General features: G+C 48.8%; 1 protein-coding gene across 2 annotated transcripts in view; it reads left to right on the top strand.

Moving 5' to 3' along the window:
* CAMSAP1 (calmodulin regulated spectrin associated protein 1) overlaps window positions 1-6026 on the top strand; it is a 32803-nt gene that overhangs the window by 518 nt on the left and 26259 nt on the right. The gene's annotated exons all lie outside the window — the stretch shown is intronic.

Raw genomic sequence — 6026 nt, forward strand, 5'->3', positions numbered from 1 at the left:
ATGGCCCAAGTGACCAGCACTGTGAACGGGGACAGAGGGGTTACCCCTGTCACAGCAGGATGGGACCACCCCGAGCCATGTTGTGTTTCATCCCCAGGTACTGCTCATGGTTTCATGGTCACTCTCCTCACTCAGACCTATCCTGGTGTGGGGCTGTGTCCTGCCCACATCTCTGCCAACCTCGGCAGGTGCCAAAGCCATTGGAAGGGATTGTGGGGGGTATCTGGTGATGGGCCCCCTCTGTGCCCTCTGTGCAGCAGGGAGGGACACACCGTGTGCCCCTGTGCTTTGGCATCCCTGCCAGGAGTGTGGGGACCGGGCTGGCCACTGCCCACCCCTTGCCCTGGGAGTGTGCTCTGAGGTCCATCAGCCAGAGCTCGCTGCCATGGAGGCTCTGGCGTGGTTTGGTTTCCTGCTCGGTGTCTCAATTTTTCAGTCGTCAAGTTCTTGCTGTAAATAGGACCCGGACGAGCAGGATGGAGGTGTTTCAATGCCTCTGGCTAATTTGTACATTCCCATATTTCTCTGGCCGCAGATTTAAGAGCGTTGGAGCCTGTGCAAGCTGGCTGGGGCCCAAGTGGGTGAGGAGGGCAGTGTTTGCTTTGGCACCTCTCTGGAGGCAGGGTGGGAGAGGGCAGGGCTGCCAGGTGAAGGGCTCAGCTGTGGCACAGAGCTGGCAGCAAGGGAAACCGGGAGCTGCATCCCACCAGAAGAGCAGGAACTAGAAATACTGGATGGGAATGAGGCAAAATGCAGTGGGAAGCCACCACCCACCCCCGCCAGACCCTGCTGTGGGGGAATTAGAGGAGCTTTAATTTGCTTTTGAGGCAGTTTTTGCTGGGCTGAAGCACATCAAAATCACCCAGAGCGAGTTTCTCTGCTGGCCTCTCAGCCCAGGGCTGAAGGTTTATATTTGTGGAGAAAGAAGCCTTAAAATCCAGAAATGACAGCCCTGTCCTCAAAATATCCCCTGTGTCACGAGACCATAACTCCAATCTGCCACAGGGAATGGGAAATGCTGGGTCAGGTACATCCCTCCTGTGGCTGGGATGGATTTTCCAGGACCTAGCAGGCAGCGTTTGCCTTTGTGCATCCCCTGGGGGACCTGGAACAAGGCGGCTCTGGATTTGCTCCCTCATGAGCACCTCCCCCTGTGTGATGAATGCAGAACATTTTGGTGAAATCACCATGTTGTAACAGCTTTTTGGAAAAGGTTGGCTGAGTTGGCTGTGACTTCCCAAAGGTAAGGCTTAGCAGGGGATCAGGATGTTGTTTTTGAGGATAACCACATGCCAGTTCATGGCGCAAGGAGGGCTCTGTGCCATGCTGATGGATGCCAGGCTATTCCTGTGCCAGGGATTTGTACTGCTCTGCAACCCCAACAGCATTTATTGGGATGACGATGCTGCGTATGTTCCATCTTGCCCTGGGCTCTTGCACTTTGCACAGCCCAGAGCAGGGGGAAGATGTTGCATTTTGGAATCCAATTAGATTTTTTTCTTGTTCGTTCCTCCTGCCTTTCACTTATCCTTTGATTTCCCGCAATGTTTAAGTGGCAAAAAAAGTTGGAGATAAGTCATTCTGTTTTTGCACAGTTGTACAGTTGTGGTAGATATAGTTTTACTCAAAGTGTCCTCACGAAAAAAATGCATTTTACAAAGAAATCACCTGGGAAAAGAAAATCAACAGTCCCTATTGAATCTGATTTGTTTGGGTTTAGCAACTCAAATGTAGCTGCTAAAAATGGTTTAATGAATACAAAGATACATGGAAAGATAGAAACATCTCATTTGCTCGTTAATTAGATCATGGCAACACTCAAAACCCTTTCAGTGCTCACCCAGCTCCTCCCTGGGGTCTCCCTGCTTGGGGTTGCCTGAGAAATGGCAAAGCATGGTGGGATGAGACTCTCGGGAAAACCTTCTGGGCTGTAAATGCTATTGACCCGTTATTCTCCTAAACATAGTCCAGGGACTTTAAAAATAAATAATCTTACAGATAAAAATATCTTACAGGCTAAACCCCCTCCTATTACTGATGCAGGCACTTAGAACCCACCAGCAGCACTTCCAGAGCTGTAATTGCTGGAGATAACCGGAGGCCTGGGGATGGAGCATCCCGCTCTTCACAGCTGGAGAACGAAGGTCTGGCTCCCAGCAAGGAAGGCAGGCAGGGTGAGCTGTCACCCCTCCCTCTGCCAGCTTTCCCCCTGGCAATAACAGAGTCATTAATTAATGTTTGCACAGCACTTTGAAGATAAGTGCTGAACACAAGTATTCTTTTAAATGTGATGGGGCTTGCCCCTTGCTGGGGGGAAGCCCCTCTCTGTGAGGAGCAGAGCTGCCAGTGCTCCCCGCCTGTCCCATTTCTTGGGTTTCATACACATCAAACACTCCAAGCAAGGGAGAAAGAAAGAAATCTGAATAACTTGTTGCACTCACCAGCATAACAGCTGAGTTGCATATACATTACCTTTGAAATAATACAAAAGCTAAATGAAATAGAGTCCTACTACCCACACTTCATTTGTTTTCTTTATTTACATGAAAAACGTTGCTCATTGCCTGTGGTTCCCTGATGCACAAGGCCTTGCCACTGCATATTCCTGCCGAGCTACAGAATTGGAGATAAGGAATTGCTGACAGCGGCGCTGTGCCTTAGACACTGTTCCCGTGCTCTTGGGAATGGCACTGAAGTGACGGTTCCATTACTAAGAATAATATCCTGCTCTCTCCTCCTTGAGGCTGGCTCCGTGATGGACTGTCACAGGAAACTACTCTGTACAAGGGAGAAAAAGACATTTGGAGCTGTAGGAGCAGCAAGAGCATGAGGAGGCTGCCAGCCCCACTCCACTCCCCCTCGTGTGATGGGACCCAGGCTCCAGTCAGCCAGGAGATATTTGAAGTGTCTTTTTGACCCCATCTCCTTTTCCTTATGGAATTTCTAGTAAGGTGTAACTTTTTTCTTTATCTCTGTAGTATGTGCATGCATTTAGGATCCTAAATCCCACGGACACAGAGGAGACAGACCCCTCTGCCCCCCAGGTAGTCGTGATGCCAGCAGTGGCCCCGCGCTGTGACCTCGGGGTGTGCCCAGGCTCTAAGTCAATCCTGGCTGGGGATATTAAGTGCTCAGCACCGGGGCAAACGAGGCCCTGCCAGAACTAAGCACGGGGAAGCAGCTACAGCAGGGTTCAAAATTAGTCCAGGGCTGAAAATAGAGCCCTAAGGAGAGAGCTGCAAGCAGCCAGGGCTGTGAGTGTGCATGAGCTGCTCACTGCTCTGCCGGGGCCGTCTCCAGCACTCATGGCTGTCTTGGAAATTTTGTAAGGGTAAGAGATAAAAATGTTCATTCGAGTGTTTTCTCTCACTGCTCTGGAGAGCACAGGCAGCAGCTGCTGGGCAAGACTGAAGGCAAAAAATCTCTTCCCAGAGAGAGACACCTGCCTTTATTGGCTGCTGAGGACAAGCTGCGGCTGCCCATCCTTGGAAACGTTCCAGGCCAGGTTGGATGGGGCATGGAGAAACCTGGCATAGTGGAAGGTGTCCTTGCCCACTGCAGGGGGTTGAAACAAGATGATCTTTAAGGTCCTTTCCAACGCAAACAATTCTAGGAATGGAAGCTCTTGCTCTACATGCCCAGGAACTATCTCCTCCCTGTAAGACCCAGGCCACAGCACATTCATATTTTTACAGAAGATACATTTTTTTTACAACATTCATTTAGATCTGCTGTCCTTGGGGACATCAGATATTCTGGGAACTGATACTCTTATTCTACACATAGTCTCCCAATATTGATAGTTGAAACATAGTGGAAGAAACCAAAATCCTAGGTTTTCATCCAGTATGGCAGAAAACAAGCACGACGGTTCAGCTTTGCTACCTGCAATAGGTGTTCTGTTTGAATATGGTGATTTCTCAAAGGAATTGCCTGCTAGTAATTAACCTCAGAGCTCTGCTGGAAGACAGGCTGTGCAGCGTGTGTCAGTTCACGTGTACACCCACTCTCAGGGCGTGAGGAATCCAGGAGACTAATAGGGAAATTATTTCATATAGAAAAGAAATGTATTACCATTTTCCAGCAGAAAAGCCTTGGAGCATGTTTAGTAGTGGAGCACAGAGAGAAACAAGCAGCACGCAAATTACAGATGAATTTGTTGCTGCTGAATACGGGAGAGTCATTTATTTTCTCACGGAAAAAGCAAACACACTTAGCAATCCACGGTGACCCTCCCACTTTAAATGCAGGCTTTTTATCTCCAGGACAAGTTTGAGGACGCTGGTGTGGGATGATGCCGAGTTCCTGACAAACCACTTCATCATCACCTACAAAGTTTCCCAAAACATCAGTTTCAGCTTCCTCTTAAGGATATGCAAATGCCCTCAATACCAGAGTTTCAGGGAATTACCACAGAGGAAGAGGTGGCAGCACATTCCACACCAGACTGGAAGAAGTGCAGAAAGGAGAAAAAGGGGCAGAGCAAGAGATAATTCCAGGGCCAGGATCCTATGTGCAGCAGAGGCCTGGGAAAGGACAGTGCTCCCCTTTATGCTTTTTCCATTTTTTTGTTCCAAAAGTTTCAGGGGTTGAGGTGATACTGGCTTGGTTTCGTGGGGGCTGTCTGCCACCTTCTTAGAGCATATTTTTGCTCCTGATAAGTTTAACAACTGGATCCATTCTTTACCTCAAGGAAAAATATGTCAGAGGAAGAAGTAGGTCAGTTTTCTCCCGGTTACACCTTCACCCTCAATACAGGTTACCTGCTCCAGGAGTCCAGGGGTTTTCTGTTCCTGCCGTGGATCTAATGCCCAATCCACCATGAAAATGAAAACATTCTTCTCAAATATAAGGGGATTTGGATTGTGCCTTAATGCTTAATCTAAAAACAAGAGCAGCTTGTTCTGATGATAACGCCACAAAACGACAGCCTGTAACCACTGGGTTGAAAACTGAACCCCTCGAGCAGAGATTATAAAACAACCAGCAAGTTGTTTGCAAAGACACTTTGATTGCACACAATCCTGCAATATGGAAGAGTGACAGAGGCTGGAATAACCTTTGGACACCAGGTTGTATTTCCTGGTGACACAAACAAAGAATGCCCTCCCCTTGCACTTTGAGAAGACACAGGGAAATAAACGTTGAATCTTAAGACAGACCCAAATGAATCTTTAATGATTCTGAAATATTCATATAATCTACCAGTTACATGCAGCAGGAAAATAATTTATGAGAATCATAACAAAATTAGGTAGAATAAGGTCAGTCTGCTATCGCTGTTGTGCAGCTAAACTTATAATCATGGTTTCAGTAGATGGATATGAAGATAATTCATCTGGCCGGCACAGGCATTAAAGGCTCCGAGCTCAATCATGCAGCTTCACTTTTCAGACGAGCCCTAAAACTCTCTTGTCAAGTGAGCTAATCTGCAGGATCCGGGTTTGATCACGAGCCTGGTGCACAGTGGTGGCCAAAACTGCACAGGGTTTTGGGCACCACAATATAAGAAAGATCTGAAGCTGTTAGAGAGCATCCAAAGGAGGTCATGAAGATGGTGAAAGGTCTGCAGGGGAAGCCAAATGAGGAGCAGATGAGGGCACTTGGCTTGCTCAGCCTGGAGGAAACTGAGGGGAGACCTCAATGCTGTCAACAACTTCCTCCCGAGGGGCAGCTCCGAGCTCTGCTCTCTGTAACCAGGGAACAGCTAGAGCTGAGTCAGGGAGATTTAGGTTGGATATCAGGGAAACGTTCTTCCCCCAGAGGGTGCTGGGGCATTGACCAGGCTGCCCAGGGAATGGGCACAGCCCTGAGGCTGCCAGAGCTCCAGGAGTGTTTGGACAACGCTCCCAGGGATGCACAGGGTGGGATTGTTGGGGTGTCTGTGCAGGGCCAAGGGTTGGACTCAGTGATCCCTGTGGTGGGTTCCTTCCAGCTCAGGATATTCCATGATTCTATTCTACGGCTCTATCACCCCTACTTGTCTCCCAGCCCTGTGTAGCAGGACAGCGGCCTCTAGGCAGGGC

Source organism: Corvus kubaryi, unplaced genomic scaffold (assembly GCF_017639235.1).
Source record: "Corvus kubaryi isolate FWS band 111438036 unplaced genomic scaffold, C.kubaryi_AGA036_p1.0 78, whole genome shotgun sequence".
Taxonomy (NCBI): domain Eukaryota; kingdom Metazoa; phylum Chordata; class Aves; order Passeriformes; family Corvidae; genus Corvus; species Corvus kubaryi.